General features: G+C 36.5%; 1 long non-coding RNA gene across 1 annotated transcript; it reads right to left on the bottom strand.

Annotated features, from left to right (window-relative positions):
- Positions 1–936: 936 nt before the first annotated feature.
- On the bottom strand, positions 937–4074 carry LOC139120724 (uncharacterized). Its single transcript, XR_011549138.1, has 2 exons — positions 3838–4074; positions 937–2826 (listed from the first exon to the last, which is right to left on the bottom strand). It is a non-coding gene; the product is annotated as an uncharacterized lncRNA (long non-coding RNA).
- Positions 4075–18513: the final 14439 nt, after the last annotated feature.

The raw sequence follows: 18513 nt of genomic DNA, 5'->3' as shown, positions 1-18513 counted from the left end.
TTAGTATGTTATACTATTTTCTAGTCCCTACCCAATTTACTAATCCTTAATGTGTCTGTATTTTTCTTTTTCTTTTCTGTTCTATTGGGAAATAAAATATCCTTATCCCTTATCCACTGTAATTTCTGTTCGTAACTTACATAACAATTAAACTAACTGTTATGTAAATTAGGTGTTACTGTTTCAGTTATTCCTGGGGAGAATATTGCAGTGATTGGGTAGGGTCAAGTTTTAGAATGCCGGACAAATAGGAGGGTCACATTTTTAGACACAAGGATGGGGGAAGGTCACTATTTTCGGTACAGGTGCGCACGGAATCCCCCCGTCCCTCCCCCTGTAATTACTAAAGGCTCCCTAATGAAGCTGAAGTGGCTATTGTTGTTGCATCATATCGCGTCATTTTACTAAATGCTTTTAGGAACAGGGGAGGGTTACTTATTTTCATTCACGGATAAGGGGGAGGGTCACTAATTTTTGTGCAAGAACTTTTGAAGGGTCACTATTTTTGATGCAGCGGTGTTTCGGAAAACACCAGCCCCTGTAATTTCTGACAAGTCCCTGACGACCAATGGGACTGATGCCATCAGCGATCATTTGTCGAAGAGAGATATTGCATTTATCTACCAGCTTGCGATACCTGCCAAAAAGCGCGTGAATGTTGATACAAGTCTTTCTCTGGTATAGCCTTGATTTAAAAGTTTGTAAGAGAGATGACTATGTCTCTCTACAAAATTACCAAATGAACTGCATGCTCTTGCATATCGGATAAGCTGGGAAGTGTCTACCCCATAAGCTGGTGAGAGTGAAATATTAATGATGAGATGTGGGAAATTTATGATAGTAAAGTTGAAATCATGTCTCTCGACCCTCGTCATATAGCCTAGTAGAAAGGTGACCATTTTTTGAGTCAATACCCAGATAAGAAGCACAAGAGGCTGTTTCTATAGTTTCTTTAATGTCCAATTCTTGAGGATAAATCATAGCGAGATAGTCACTGAATCTGAAGTTATTCATCGAAATAACATTGTCCATGTATCTTAATGTAAGGTAAAAAATCTAGCTACAGAGACAATTTTTCTGTTTTATTAACTTCAGGATAAATTCTGCCTCGTGTAGTACAGAAATAAGTCAGCAAGCAATTGTACCCATAGGAATTCCTACACACTTTTGGAAAATGCTTACTCCAAATTCAACAAATATGTTGTCGACGAGGAAATCAAGCATTCTGATAATGTCTTCCTCTGTACATAAAAAAACAACTTTAGAATAAGTAATATTCTCAACAAAATTATGTAGAATTATACCCTAATACTACATACTTGTAACGAAAAAAAGACAACATCACATGCATGAACTCCCCATTTAATGGTACAAACAACAGTCAGTATCTTCGATAACACTGTTGTTGAACATTTTGAAGACCCTGCGATAAACCTAGTTTTGTATGGCATTATGTGGAGTTTTGATATCCAGTATAAGCTATAGGTAACTTATTTTGGTCATTCTTGGTTGATTCTGCCTTTATGGTTGCTACCAAATTGCAAAACACTATTTTACTTCTGTATATTCTCAGTTTAAAGTCTGACTGTTATTTGACACACTGATTCTCGCTACTGTTTTCTCAACCACCTGTCCTTTGAAATCTACACTCTGCTGTATGTTTATTTGATCAAATTCACATCCACAACCCTGGCAAACCTGTACACCGATTGATATCAAGATGAGCAGTTTTAGAGAAGAAACTATTCTGACAAAAATGGGGAAAATTGTCTGAAAAAAAAACAAATATGAAAATTTCACAACAATTTGAACAAATCTGAATGAGGTCAACCCTAGGATCACTAATACAAAGTTTAAAAGTGATTGGACACGTGGTTTCAGAAGAGTAGATTTTTTGACCAAAGGGAAAATGATTCAAAAATACAAATATTGAAATTTCACCACGATTTAAACAAATCTGACAGAAGTCGCCTAAAGAAACCTGCATACCAATTTGGCATGTGGTGACAGAATTTTAAAGAAATTTGCAGGATTTTGCTTTTCTTGACCTCATTTGCATATTCTTACACTAATAATGTTCATTTGATCAGTCCACATCTACACCCCCAGGTACACATGTACCCAAATACTAAGATGATAGAGATGCTGCGGTTTTGGTGTTTTTGATGTCGATGTCGATGGTCATACATACATGCATACATACATACAAATACTGCACCAAAAGCTGTGTCAAGTGTTCGAAATTGTGTGCCATCAATAAAATAAAATATGGCATTGAGCAGTCATTTGACGGTACGTTTCATCGCTCACTAAGAGATCACTGATATACTGAATAATCACAATGATTACAGGTATTTCAACACTTTTCCATGTATATACTTCATTCAGTAACCCGTGTCATGCCTCCAGAGGCACACAGTCCTTCAACCAATGAGGATGGGCCCTCCATCTACATCACAGCTTTGATTGAAGAGGTAGAATGGATAGGGTACTCCTTGGAACTGAAGCTTCCAGCAACAGACTTCGCCAAGGTAAGTGTGTCCTTCGTGACCACAGCTGCTGGTTGTGTAATGGGCGTACAGGTGAACACGGTTTTCGGGGAGAATCGTTCTGCCTAGTCGTTGACAGGCTGATAATCCAGCATTGTTATCGAGGGGGTTGGTGGATCCACCGAGTGCTCTTGCAGCGGCTGCGCGGCAGTCTCTAGGACAGTTTTCTATGGCAGACCTGCAGCTGTAGTGCAACCAGTGGCTGTAGTACGGGTCGTCAACGTCAGTCAGCAAAGGACTGCTCTTGCTAGATCCGGTACGAATCTCGCAAAAACACCTACAGTTAAAAAAAGAACGAAACAAGTCAAAGACGAATCTGAGAAATTTCAACCATTATTGTTTCACAGGAAGCTAAAAACCCCTCTACCGTTCTGTGTTCATGAACGCGGGTAAAAATTAGCAATACTTTGATAATTTTCTAAATATTGCATAATTCTTACAATATGTCTTAAATGATATTCGATTTTTTTACTTCGAAGAGCGAGCATCTATGCGCATATTTACAACCCATCCTTAAATCCTAGCTACCTGACGTCGATATTTTTCTAACAAAAATGTCATTTCACAGCCATTCCATGGGCCAAATCTGAATGTTTAATAAATATAGTGTTAGGGGTAACCCGAGCCCATCCCCGAAAACCAGTGCAAAGCTTGCAAGGTATATTGTCACATTGAATTTGAAGAAACCAAACATGTGTGAAATGAGTATTTATTTATGGCATTACATACGTTTCCATGGATTCCCATAATCGACAACTCTTGACCTTGTCAAGCATTAGTGGGATTCACGGTCCCTCCACGAAGGGATCCAGAGCACCAAATCTATATATATAGCTATGCATGTGATAGTTTTTAGAATTTGTCGATACAAACTTTCACTTCCAATAATATGACCAAAGTTTGCCCCATACCATGCACTCATCATTCCGAAGTCGAATAATTATACTAAAAGTTAACTTGAGATGAGCGAGAAGGCGATTAGACAAACTATGTCAGCATCCGTAGACTTTCAATTTAAAGTTTCTGGTACAAATCTGAACGGTGAGATGTGAAAGCACACTTTCCGTGCATTATATTTCAATACCTTGTTAGAGCAGCACTTTACGTAAGTGTCATGTGTTCATGTTTTACTTATTTAATTGTTTCTCTCTCCTTTAGTGATCACACTACATGTCAATAGTGATTCAAACTAAACACCCACCAGTATAATGTCTAGAGACTCATAGTGCAAAACAAAAACATGAACTGGTGATATGTTGAATATCATGAAATTGAGTTTAATACTTACGTGCGACGGTTTGCGCTGGCCAAGCTAATGATCATCAAGCAAATCAATCCCAATTGAAACACGTGCACATTCATGTCGGTCGTTGGCTTCACAGGTCTAGTAAAAACGACTTTCTCCTGCAATTCTCAGGTGTTTGTGCTGAGCTCTGAGGTACGAAGAGTTCTGAGCTCATAAACGGGTCTTCTTCTCCATTTAAAGGATTCTAGGTCCGGTTTTCTCGGAAACACCGGGCGCGCTTAAGTGTATAGTTTACCACATGAGAGCTTTTGTTTTGATCCCCAAGGAAGCGTGCAGTAGTTCTGAGAACCCGGAAAAAGCCTTGAGGCCTTCATGCAAATTACCATTGGACGTATATGTTGGGTAGACCATAGATTTTTAAGGTAGTGTACAAAATGGACGTCGAAGATGGAAGATGTCTTAAAAAAGTTTCGACATTCCTTGCGCGAACGAAGATGAACAGCCATCCATCATCTCACAAACTTGAAAATACTCAGACAATAAGCGCACATACATGACACTGCATTGCACGCAAGTTATTGCGGGGTCTTCATTTTGTAGACTACCATCCAGAATCTACGGAAATGAAGAGTTTGGCCTCCCCTTCCGACTACAGCGACATTTAGCATGAAAAATGCAATGTTCTCTGCCACAATCCAGTTTCTTCAAATATAAAATTTCAGCAGATGTACATATCAGAATTCATCGCAGGGTCTTCGTGTTGTAGATTACTTATAGAAAATCTACAAACCGAAGACTTTAGCCAACCATGCAAAGCTGACATAAGATTTTCTTGTCCCCCACCCTCAAATTTACACTTTCTTTTAAATCCAACCCGACCAGAAACGGCCGATTTAATTCCTCACCATTATATGTGAATGCAGCCAAAACAATCGGAAAAACCTCTATTATTCCTCTATGGAAGTGGAAAAACGAACGAACGACAATACAGAAAACTATTGCCACGGATAGGGTGAGAGTTGACTAACCTCTGATGATGCCTTCGATCACAATTACATAACAGTATTTCCGCCAATATCACGTGCACAGAATAACAATGCAAAACAAAGTCCAAATACTTTGAAACATTTTCCAGACTCCGACCTTGTGACTTTGCCAAAGGTCTTTCACTGAAAGCAAGTCTTAGAAAGCTATTATATAATAGGGCATAGAATACCCTTGATAACAGCCTATAGCCAATACACAATGCGTATAGTGATGCCAGATTCGACAATAGCCTTTCCAGGTAGGCCTCTTCCTATTGTAATACGTCCTTCGGACGACATCCATGTAGTCCTGAAAGCTTTTCCAGTATACGTTACGTGAGACTCGCTTTTGTTTGGTAGTTTTACCAGGAAGACAGATGCGATGACAGGAAATGGTCTCGCATTTATCTTTATTGAAGAAAATTTGAACTTATTTTTGTATCACACTTTTATTGCCACAAATGTGATGTAAATCCTGTATTTACAAGCAAGCAATAAAATATTATTATTATTATTATTATTATTATTATTATTATTATTGTCTTGCAAAACGTATACGTTCCAAAATTTATAGTAACAAAATGTTTTTTCTTATTGAGCTTGACACCGATACTACTTTTCTTTCTAAATTTCCACATATTTGCCAGACCACGGTCCCTCCACGTGGAGGGACCGTGGCCAGACGTTCGGGTGAATATTTTCAAAGTAACGAAACTCACTGAAAAACGTCTTTTTCAAGTTATCGAATTTTATTCAGCAGATTTTTTTTCTCTATGGTGACCCAAGATCTAATTGGACTACCGATTTTGAAATACTTTCTCAAGATCTAATGGTCGACCCCTGATGTACGTAATAAACGATTTATTTATGCCATGAAATGAACAATAGGGAGCCATTTGCTATGTAAATGTATTTGCCACAAGTTAAATAAATACAACTAACACCAAGGATGAGAAATGGGTTCGGAAAAAAATAAACCGGAGATACGTTGTTGTAAATGGATTGATTGTATTACCAACAATAACCTGAGAACTACACAGTCAAACATCTGGCAAGCACTGTAACCCTTCATTACTGTCAATAATTCATGTTATACAATTTTTCAAAATAGTATTCAGACTACACTCCTGAAGCATCTGACCATTTCACTATCGGCCGTCCATTTACTGTAAAGAAATTACAATTTTCGAATGGGCAAATCCACAACATTAAACAAAATGTTTTTGTTTTGACGAGAGAAGCTTATAACTCATAGCTTCTGTAGCTCGGTCATAATATTGTTGACTCCAGTGTAGTAAGTGACAAACTCAGGCTCTCGGGGCTCTGTCCGTGAACCAATCGCGTTATATTCTGTGACAGCAACTGATCTCGTGACTTGTTTCTGAAGGTAGGCGCATGGTTTTGTGGAGGGACCGTGGTAGGCGGTAGTTCTCCATAATAAACGCGGAAACGTGATACGTCCCCCCTTGGTTCAGAAGTACATGTTAAAAAGTTATCCGAGATATGGATTCAGTCCGGCATTTTCATCAAATACGAACTGATTTCGGCTCTCTTCCTTTAGACTCGAAGCACGGCCTAGTCAAGACGTGACGAACTCTACAATTCGGCAAGACGTAGCTGCATACAGCAGGTTTTGCCACAGGGTATCGCAAACAATAACCGTCTTGAAGTTATGATAAATGTAAGTCATGTATTAAACATTTTTATTGTGAAAGTCTTACCTTTTTCCTATACTTAACCCTCGCTATCGCTGTATAGTATTTCAAAGACAACAGTCCATATCCATGAATTACCCTCCATAATCTCCTTATTTCGTTTTTTCCTAACTATCACCAACGCCGATTATTGTATCTCCCTGACTTGGCATACCCTGACAGGACAAGTTTTCCCAATTTCGGTCAATTTTTTCTCAAAAACTACCCTCTGATAGATTTGATATTTGGTAGACATGTTTTTAGGGATGATCTTCATGTGATATGTTAAATGATGATGAGATCTTCAATTGTGTATTTTGCAACTATATTTGTCATTTTAGGTCAAGCCAATCTTGAAATTAGCTATCGAAGTCGACTTCAACCTTATTTATCAACACATGTCTCGCAACTAGTTATTTTCTACATAGCGCAGCGGATCTCTATCTTCTCACATTCCTGCAGCTGCTGGGAGTGCGGGATCGAGAGTGTGGGAAAAATCGCTCCAACACTCTCAGAAACCGTCCCACACTCTGCAGTAAATATTACACGACCTCTGATTGGATGATAAGCAGTCTGTTTTGTTCCACGCGCAAAAATGTTATCCAATGGCACGACGAGTAACACACGGACCAGAACTACAAAGTAAGCAGGTCAAAGTACAGCGGCAGACGACAGAGTTGTCAGGATTTTTGATAATATTGTACGTGTCCAATATGAATTTAACGCATTTTGTGGTCATGTGAGAAAAGAATCTCACACACCAAGGACCTGGGATCAGATTTCTAACTCGTGTGAGAGATCTGATCCCAGGTCCTTGGGGGTGTGAGATTCTATTAGTCCACTGTAGGCGCTTGTTCAATGAGTATCAGCGAAGTATGTCAGTTTTTCACGTATTGCATATTGAATACTTTGCAGTTCACCTCATTTCGTCAATATCCATTGCATATTACAGTGAAAATATAATTCATACTTTAACATATTAAAATGCAGGTTTATATCGATACTCTTTAAATAATAGGAGAATGACAATACAGGCATAGGATGATAATTTACTGATAATACCGATCAACCAAAAATATCAACAGGTGGCGACAGGAAAGGTCAAGGTGTTACAATAATCTTGTGTCTCTGACATCTATTTTCGTAATAAAATCACAAAAACCATCGCCCTGATCGTATGCCTCAAAATGATTAATGGCAAGGATGTTGTTCTATAATGGTAGCATTATTGCACATACCTGAATCAAATTACACTAGACAGAAGAAGATCGCGTTTTGAATTATTACTATGGTAGTTTTGAGCAGAGAAGTTGCAGTGTTGGAGGAAATCCTGATAAATGACACCAGTTCCCATGCAAAATTTCAGGTTAACCAAAGTAACTTAAGGTCATGCATGCGTTTGTGTAAATATTGAACAGGCATGTGCCGGTATAAAAGGAACAGCCAAGAGTAATTGTGTACTACTAATATGCCTAACTCAAACTGCAGGTACGAATCACTCCCGATCAGATCCCGTTTTTCTTTATTTTTCTTATTCATGGGAAATGAAGGGGTTCAACCTGTACTCTTGAATTGAACTTCTTGCTGAACACAATAATATACAAAATATCCAGTAAACCCCTTTTTGTGGTTTTATTGTCTGCTAAACTTGGGCAGTTAAAACTAACTTCTTGAACTTGATCTGTAAAAGTCACCTTGCTGCGACAAGATTATTCAAATTCTACTATTGCAACATAAGTGGCTGTAACTTCCATATAGAATATGATGCACAGTAGTGATTGAATGTGATACCAGAGTAAAGATATGTATAATTTCACAAAGAGGTTAAATTAACGGAGGTGAAATACAATTACTAACCAGAAAAAATAGCGTCTATGATGGTAAATTTGCTCATATTTGCTTAGATGTGACAGGCCAGAGCGAGTGTAGTACTATATTTAGTTTTTATGGCCCTTAGCTTGTAATATTCATCATGTCATATGCATTTGAATAAATTTTTATGCACTGTCCATCAAATACAAAGGTGAAGTATGTAATGGTTGGCAACTGTTGCCAAGGACACATACACAAAAACACTATGCAGCCATAAGTACATCAAAATTATTTGTACATTAATTTACCAGATACCGAAGTAAAGGTGTCCTCTTGTAATATTGTATAGCATGGAATTACGGAAACAATATTTGGTAGTTCATTACACTAACGTTTAAGAAAACAAATTATTACATGCTCGTTGGCCTATGGTTGTTTTTCAATTAGCAAATTTCAAGTAAATGATAACTTTATTTGAACAAATTCCCATTTACAGTTGAGCATGCATCTACACACAGATAAAAAAGTGAAATTTTTAACGTTTTGAAAACTGACCAGGGAATTCAAGAATGGACCAAAAACAGCAAAAATTGTCCGAAAAAATACTGTTGCATGTTTTGTCAAAATTTGAACAAAACTGATACAGATTATCCATGAGAAACTTCATATCAAATTTCAAAGCAATTGGACAAGCAATTTCAGAATTTTTTTTGAAAATACAAATATACCACTTTCACCACAATTCCAACAAACTCAACGAAGTTTACTCTGTGATACCAAGTGATCAAGCAAAAAGGTTTCTGAGGGCAGAGATTTTTAAACAAAAAATAGGAAAAATTTTCCAAAAATAGAAATATATATAGATTTCACCATAATTTAAACAAATCAGACTGATATGTCACCCATGAGATCATCGCTATAACAAGTTTGAAAGCCATCCGACCAGCAGTTTTAGAGAAGATCACAAAATGGGAAACATTGTCCAACAAATACAAATATGAAAATTTAACCACAATTTGAACAAATCTGACTGGGGTCAACCCTAGGACCACTCACACAAAGTTTCAAAGTGATTGGACACAAGGTTTGAGAGGAGAAGATTTTAAAACCAAAATGGGAAAAATAACTTGAAAATACAAATATTGAAATTTCACCACAATTTGAACAAATCTGACAGAAGTTGCCTCAAGAAGCAGGCATATCAATCTAGCCTGTGGTTAAAGAATTTCAGCAATTTTCAGGATTTGCTTCATTTGCATACTTTTGACACTAATAATGTTCATTTGATTCAATTCATGTCTGCTCCCTGGCTGCACCTGTACATCAATTGATACTAAGATGAGCAGTTCCAGAGAAGAAAGTTTCCTGACCAAAAATGGGAAATATTGTCAGAAAGACACAAATATGAAAATTTTACCACAATTTGAACAAATCTGACTGAAGTCAACCCTAGGATCACTCATACAAAGTTTCAAAGTCATTGGATATACTTGGTTTAAGAGAAGATTTTTGACCAAAAACAGGGAAATGATTCAAAAATACAGATATTGAAATTTCACCACAATTTGAACAAATCTGACAGAAGTCACCTAAAGGAACCTGAATAAAAATTTTCACTGTCATAGTTTTTCAAAAATCCGAAATTTAATTTCTCCCATAGAGTTAAGACAGGGATAGTGGCCATTTTGAATTTCAGATATCACAAAATGTTGGGCAGTTTGTTTAGCTAGCTCCAAACTTTGCACCATGACCCCCGATTTTTATCATTGATTTGGTAAAAGAATGGTTGAAAGTTGATTTGGGAAAGTTTGAGCAAAAGTTTAAGTCTTTCACTTTCGAGGTGCACTACCTTAATACCAGTTCAGTAATTCTTTATCAATGTAAATGTTCATAAATTTGCAATTTGTGAAAAGTATTATTTGGTACACAGCACTACTCAAAATTTGGATACAGATAAGTTTATTAGGCTAAACTAAACTAAACAAAAGTAACAGTAATACACTTGCATCAGTTGACTCAAAAAATACTGATAAATTTACCAAATATATTTAATAGGAGACAAAACCTGTAAAAATACCTTCAGCATTGTTTTTTTAATGAATAATTTTACTAAAGTTTGACACTAAGTACAGTTTTCTATGTCCAATGTGTAAAAAATCATCTTGCTACATATAAAATACTCAAATGTTTGTGTATGTATAATAATCGCAATCATACCAATCCATAATCCAATAACACTAGGTCAGAATTCATAAGACAATAGTTGTAAACATAGACACAAAACAGCACAGAACATACGGTAAATAGACGGTACAAAAACAAGTCAAATTCATGAAAGAAAGATATATGGACCTCTGACCATATAGTATTATGAAAAAAGAAGTAAATATAGAAATAATTGATTTTATTTCAATAAAATCTTAATTGATAGTTGTATGACCATACAAAGGAACCTTCATGCCAAATTTCAAAGTGTCACTGCATGTGGTTCCTGAAACAGAAAGTTTTTTCACCAAAAAGTACCAAAAACATCTTCACAAATTAGTTTTGGTGCCAAAGCTCATTATAATATGAATATATGTAAACAAGAATAATTCTTCAGGGTATTGGAATCTGACTTCTAAATCACTGCAGTGAAAAATTCTGAGAAAATACCATTTCTGAACATTTAAGAAAATAAGAAAAAAATTCTTAAAAAATATAGAACTGAATATATTCAATCAAATGAAAACAATACATAAAACCACTTCAGGTAACACAACTTAAAAATTAGTAGTTTACAAGTCCGATAATTTTTACCACTTGCACATTTCAACCTCATTTGCATATTTTGCGACTTTCATTTGAATAAAGGAAGCTCTTCATGCTTTAATACATATCCATACCAAATAGGGCAATATAAGTAGCAGTTTGGGAAAGAATGCAGTTGATGGGACAACAAGACAAATACTAACCTTTTGAATCACTTACTAGATAAGCTAAACTTTTCTAATACAAATGGCAAAATGGTAGCTATTGATGCAACAGCATGACTTTTGTTACGAGGGAAACACCCTCTTTCATTTTTCTAGTGACCAGGTGACATAGTTTGAAATCCTTTTGTTTTCTTTTGCTTATTTCGTGACCAGGTGTTTATGAATAATGTATTTTTGTCGTATATAAACATGTTCATTGCCATGTCACTTTGACTTCCCACAAGTGCTGGGATTGTCGGAAGTCCACGTCCACTGAGTTTCCCAGTTTTGAAGACCGCGAGGCCGACTTTACGGATTTTTTCCCGCTGGTGCCAAAATTGTGACTGCAGTCTAGAAACTTCGTGTGCCTGTTGATGCCTGAGGAAGTTCTGGTATATCAGAGTTCCTGTGAGTACATTACAGTTATTTACAAACGTCCTATTGGTAGGAGTTTCATGCTATGACTTTCAACGAAGATTATTGTACTTGTGCGTCGAGCTACTACGTGGCTGTCCTCGTTGGACTGATGCATCCAGACGGAATGGCACTGTGGACCAGCGTGTCTCAAGATAAATTAGAGAGCTCTCGTCGTCGCGCCTGTGGACACTTTCTGTTATTTATTTTAAAGCTAAAACTAATACGTATTGTTTACTTGGTCACGCGCATTATAGTACAAATAATTTCAATATTGTAAAGTTATTTTCTTGCTGTCACTACGTGACGTTCTTCAATAAGAATAAGGAAATGTTCTCAGTAACTTGCGTGTAGTTTCCTTTATTGACCATGTTTTGTTGCGGCCAGCGGGTCCGCTTGGAATTGTACCACTTAGCTAAAGACAATTTTAGACAGCCATTTCTATTTGCCTTGCCGACTTCCCCTGGTCGTAATACTTTTAATGAATGAGAGATGTGGTTAACATCAAAAAAGGGTAATGTATCCAGTCTAATACTCTGAACAACGATAAGAAACAACCATTTCAATTTTCTTCCTTTGAATCTTCAGTCTGAATTTTTGTTTGACTGAGGAAACTTCTCATTATAAAGCTCACACACCAGATTCCATATGACAAAGGATGAAATTGTTGCAAGCGTTATAATGATTAAATATGGCTCAACAGAATACCAATGATAGCCCCATTGAAATCCTGTATCTGCAGGAAAATACTTTCCAAGTTTTTTCCCAGACTGTACCCATTTCTCAGGAAGTGTGCGATGCACTTCACTAAATGTCCAATCCACAGCATTGATGGTCTCCTTATCAATTTTTGTTTGTTCATTGATGAAGTTATAGAATTGGTCGAGCAGTTTTTCTATTTTTTCTTGGTTTGTGGCACTTGACAATTCTGCATGCATCCAAGCTTCCATTCTTTTTTCAAGTCCTTTCAGTTCACTTGCAGCTTTGAAGTGAAGATTCTTCTTTTCCAATGGAGACTGTGCACTTTTATATAACTGGGTAATTGCTGCACTACAAAAGAATGCTATCATTACAAATGTCATTCCCTTCAAAGGTAAAGTTCCTGTTCCAGGTTTCCAAAACTCCTTGATGCACCAAACAACGGCAACAACAGCTGCGATGAAAATGCTCCCAACCAAAGTCAATCTTTGATCCAATTTCTCATAATGGTCTGCGCTTAGAAAATGTGAACGACAATTGAAATGAAGTTCATAGAGTTGTTTCAGCACTCCTTCTGTAAGGTTTCCCACTGCATATTTGACACTCTCTGGAACTGCCATGGCTGAAGAGTGACTGCCGATGTCATGGGTTTCAAATACTGAAAGGGAAACAGAATAAAAAAATTACATTTTACATATATCACCGTCTATAGGCACTGTATGAATTTAACATTCAGTACGATAGCCTACAGGAAAGCAATATATCTGCATTTTCTTCATTTTCTCAGTGCAAATAATGTCCTCAGTCTGGGAGATGAGTCATTATTACAACCAGTAGATGCATTGGAGTGTTTAACCATACACAGAGGGGGGGGGGGGGGAGGGGGGGGGAGGGAAGACCCCTCTTCTGTCTATAGTTTAATCTCACTTTATAATACAAAATGGAAGGTAAATTCAAATTCATTCATGAATGGCAAAGATGTTACATACCCAACAGTGCAACACCTTGGTGATCAACTTCAGTGCATCGAAAAACTTTGATACATAAAGGCCTTAGATTACAGAGATTCATTAAGTATGTAAATGAATAGTAACTATAGTTGTAATTAATGTATCCTCGAAGTCTGATCAACTTCATTACATTGCAAAACTTTGATACAAAGGAACTTAGGCCAAAGTAATTAAATTCTTTGTTTTGCGTCCCCATCCGCTTAGGTTTTTAAGGTTTTCAAGAAAAAACACACAGTGTACTTGGATAGGAAATTTTAGGACATAACCGCTTAGCTTTTCTGAACTAAAATATTTTTACAATTTTTTATTTGCTGCAATCAAATTACATTGTGTTAATTTTCTTGTGTGTGTTTTTCAGCCGCTAAGGCACGTACCTTTTCTCATTTTGAGTGGACGCAAAACAAAGAATTTAATTACTTTGGCCTGATTGGATATCTCATAATCATCAACCTGTCAGCATGACGATTTAATCTATGTCCATTCTGATCCAATTCAATACATTAAATTTTTATAATTAGATCTTCTGGTCCAAAGTTCACAGTCTGGGCTATGTCTCAATATGGCATATAGGATTGATCAATCTGTGAACCTCAGTCGCCAACGTCACGAATAATTAATTGTTGTAATCTAGGCTAAGGGATTGCAACACATATATGCATTCGCTGGAACTTTTCTGCTAGACTTAATTAATCCTTTGTTTTAGCACTCGGTAGTTTTTTGGTTTAGGACGGTCGAGAAGACACAAGTGGATAGTACACCAAAAATTACTACTTTTGATGGTTTTCCTTGTCAGGTACGGCTCCTAGAAATCAGGATTTGACCCTAGTAAATTTACAGTAACTTATTTGTCGCCAATTTACCTATTGTTGGTCAAACTTAAAGTTAATTTGCAATCTGTTATATAAAGATTTTCTAAGCTTTGCACCGGTAGGCCAACTGATATCTTGTCGATCATTGGAGCATGATTGAGTACAATCTTTATGTTCATCATGCATCTCTGGGTACAACTGACCCTTCTCAGACCTATGGTCAGTAAGGGAGCCATCATTATTTATGGCCTTGGGGTCAGAGGAATGTGAGGGGGGTCACTCAAAAAACTGAAAGCCACTCAAAATGTGGAGTGAAAGAAGGGGGTACTCAATTTTTGGTGCAAAATGAATCGAAACACCTCTCAGATTGCAAAATATATTTCAAACTTCAATCTCTCAAAATTTTCAATGCGAGAGGGGGGACAATACCCTCTCGCACTCTCCCCCTTAGGGTGTTCTAATGGTTTTACTATGTGAAAAAACATAAATTGAAAACACCTCTCAGATTGCGCCAGACTGCACCATTGCATACATCAATTTCTCAAATTTTACCATGCAAGAGAGGGTATAACCTCCTCTGACAGTTTCCTCCTCAGCCTCCCACGTGTTTTCTCCCCTGTACTTTCCAACTTTGCCCTACCAGATATCTTAGTGAAAACCCTGTCATGGTACCCATCCAAAGTAAACAATACTATATGGTTGTATACTGGTTATAGCGTGAGCTTTTATATCTACATTTTATTGTGAATTTGAATTTCATTCTGTTGGTTTCACCTTTTTCAACCGTCATGAGATAACCGATGATAATCTAGCAGGGTACACCAGGATATGAAAGGTCTTTACTATTGCTGTATTTTTGCAAATTTTACAAATACATGTCTTCATATTTAACTTTCCTAAGTGGGGGTCTGTCAAAATTTCTGAGTTAGAGAGGGGGTTACTCAAATTCATCAGGCTTGGCAGGGGGGTTACTTGAAATATCAGAGTTTCCCATGAAATTCCTCCAACTGCACCCCCAGGTCATAAATGATTACGGCTCCCTAAGTGGATGGTGCATGAGAGTGAGGCTTAATTGCTTTTCATTTACGCCATACATAGGTTTTTGAATCTTGCTGACCGGTACTATATTAGGCCGTACGTGTCACAGGACCTTGCAATCGCACTGTCAAGGGTGTCAAGTTATACATTGTAAATATATATATCTTGTAAATATACATAAATATAAATATAAATATATATACATTGTAAATATATGTAAGCTTACTACCGTTGTACTGTAGATTTGCCACCCATGACAGCACGATCAAACAAGCCGGGCCTCAGACGCAGCCTACACATTTAAAGTTTAATGTGTTGCAAGTTCTAGATAAATACAAAAATGCATCAGCTGCATCTGATATACCCACCGTCTTGACTGAATAGAAAGATTGAAGACCCCTTTGAACTCCAACAGATGATCAAGACATAATGTCAAGTTGTTTGCTTAAAATGCTACTGATTCAAATAATTAACTGTGTTTCACCATAGACCCTCGAGAAAAACGAGGGTCTATGGTTCCACTCAGTTTATGACTCCAGAAGTTGACTTTGTCTTGGTTGTGGGCTGGCTCAAAAAATGCGCGCTAGATCAAAATGCCAACAAATTGACCAAGAAAATATCAGTTGACAAGATCAGTTGACCCATCTTGCACTCTTTATCGTAAAATGAAAATGGCTGTTTTGTTTCAGTTATGCCATGCTCAGTGCACATCCCATTACATGTTGTCAAACATAGTCAGAGGGAAAGAAAAGCAGGAAACTTTATCTGTGAAGAAATCATTAAAATTTTTAACGTTATAGAATATGGTAAATCGACTCGGGCTGAGACATATAACTGGGTAGCCAACATTTGCACAAGATTAGTGGATCTGTCAGGTCAGATCGCGATCTCAACATTTGTAGTATAAGTTCAACAAATACACGCCCAGTTGAAGAAACATTTCAATGCGAATTCCACGCAGCTTTTAACTCCAATTACATATACAGTATGCGATCGGTTATTTCCTACTATGCTGTATTAATCACTGCAATGGCTGGTATAAAAATATTATTCAATATATTGATCTCACAGAGATGAGATCGAACTTTAAAAGATCTTTTGCTGTTTTGTCAAAGAATAGTAAATTTACATGGTAATTAAGGAAACTAGTTTGCTGGTATATGTAATTATTATCTCGAACAGCGGCACCAAATTTGGTTAGATGTATGTGGTACAATCTCACTCATACAGTTGAATGTACACTTAGAGTCTTAAAATTGTGTGCGTGTTACTGTGCAAAATAGAGGAATCGCTTTAACAACGTTGTAATTTTAGAAAGATAATTATAATTTCACTTTCAAATATAGCAGTGTCTGTTAATCAACTTCTAAGTCACTACTACTAAAAGTTTAAGTTGTGTGGACAGCTTTGAAGATGAGTTTCATTTTCGCTATTTTTTCTTTTGTCCTCTCTATGTAGAGCTCAGAAATCAATATATTCCAAGTATTTTTACAGAGCAGTCACTTTCACGATTTAAGCTTCTGCACAGTAGAGACCCTCAGTAGTTAACAGGAATTATTAAAGGTCTATGCTTTTGAAAAAACAGAGTTCTTTCTACAAGATTTATGATTGTAAATTATTGTTTTCCACTTTATAGACTGTAGATCTGCTTTGCAATATCAATCATAGATGTACCTTTCATCTTCTATTGTTTTCTATGTATTGATTAAAGTTGTAAAATTTGCACAAAGTTTTACAGGCAAGAATTTGTATGAACACACAGTTGCCAAAATTTGATGACCCTTCTGGTACAAATACTTATGACAAAACTTCAGAATAACTGTGAGTAAATTACAATCACTGTGATGAAACAGTGGGTATATGGATGGATAAACCCTCATGAGGCTAAGGTTGCTCAACTACCACAGTATGTGGTAATTGAGGTTTATTGACCTTGGTCAAGGTTTATAGTACCTGCAGTCGGAATCTTATTAGACGCAGCACTATCCCTTTGTTGCACCCTGAAACCATTCTCCTTCAGACGTTATATACATAGCTGAGAATAGTATTTACCCAATTCAAGGTGGAGCTGCATGTTGCCAACAGTCTTTTTCAAAGGAATATATGATGACAGGGAAACCCATCATTTTCAAAAAGCAGAGAATCTAAAGTTTAGTATGGTAGTACTAGTTTACTCGAAGGATGAAGGGGCATATATTTAGGGTAAAAAACCTCAATATTGGTATTAATGATAAAATTAATTTAAGTCAAAAACTTGACACTATTTTCTGAAATGTAACATTTATCTTGAAAGAAGAGTATATATAGAAAATGACCACTATTCTATTTTGCATTATCTATCCTCATTCTAAAATGGCATGGGTTGAAAGACTGACACTCAAAAAAGTGATTTAAAACATGATTAGCAAAATTAAAATGCCTCTTATTCAAAATGTAAGAACCTTATTGCCAAACATAATACTCATTTTTTATATAGCATTTAAAGAACATATTGTGAAAATTTCAGAAAATTTGACCAAACTAGATTGGAGTTAAATTCTTTGGAAATCTTTAAATTGTATAAAAGAGAAGCCAGGAAATCGGGTGATTTGCATACATTTGCATAAATTAACACTTCCTTATCACACAACTTACAACCGCTTGACAAGCTAAAAGGTGAACCTAACCAATATTTCTATCTTGGGTTAACAAATCAATTAAAATTGAATGGATAATTTGCAACAACGTTATTTTTGAGCTGTGTTGGGTGCATATTGCCCCCTAACCTGACACTGTCTTAGCAAAGGTCAGTGTAAAATTCTCACACAGATGTAAGAAATACATTGTATGCCGCAAAAACGAAAGTAACAGAATGTGAAACAAAAACAAATTCATAAGAGAAACAAAATGTCAAAAATATAATTATAAACTCAAGCTTATACTCATGCTTTTGTTTCAAATATCAAAAGTTACATCATACAACATCTTCAACTTCGTATTTTAAAGCTGAATATTGAATGACACAACTGATCATGAGATCACTGGCATACAGTGCACAAGACAATACTCCAGTTTGATAAGGGATGGACCATTAGACCTTGGGAGGGGGGTGGTCACAATGAAATTGTGAAAATTTTTTTTTACTATTGTAAATTTCTGAAATTTTTTTTTCCAATTAAATTAGCTGTGCAAATTTTTTTTTTTCAGAGTAAATTTTCAGATTTATAATTTTTTTTTCGTTCGTCGCTGTCTGAAGATAAAGAGGGCAAACATGTGGTGCCAAG

The sequence above is a fragment of the Ptychodera flava genome, chromosome 20 (assembly GCF_041260155.1).
Source record: "Ptychodera flava strain L36383 chromosome 20, AS_Pfla_20210202, whole genome shotgun sequence".
NCBI lineage: Eukaryota > Metazoa > Hemichordata > Enteropneusta > Ptychoderidae > Ptychodera > Ptychodera flava.
Note: the sequence above shows the minus strand (reverse complement) of the source record. Positions and strands in the feature narration are given on the sequence as shown.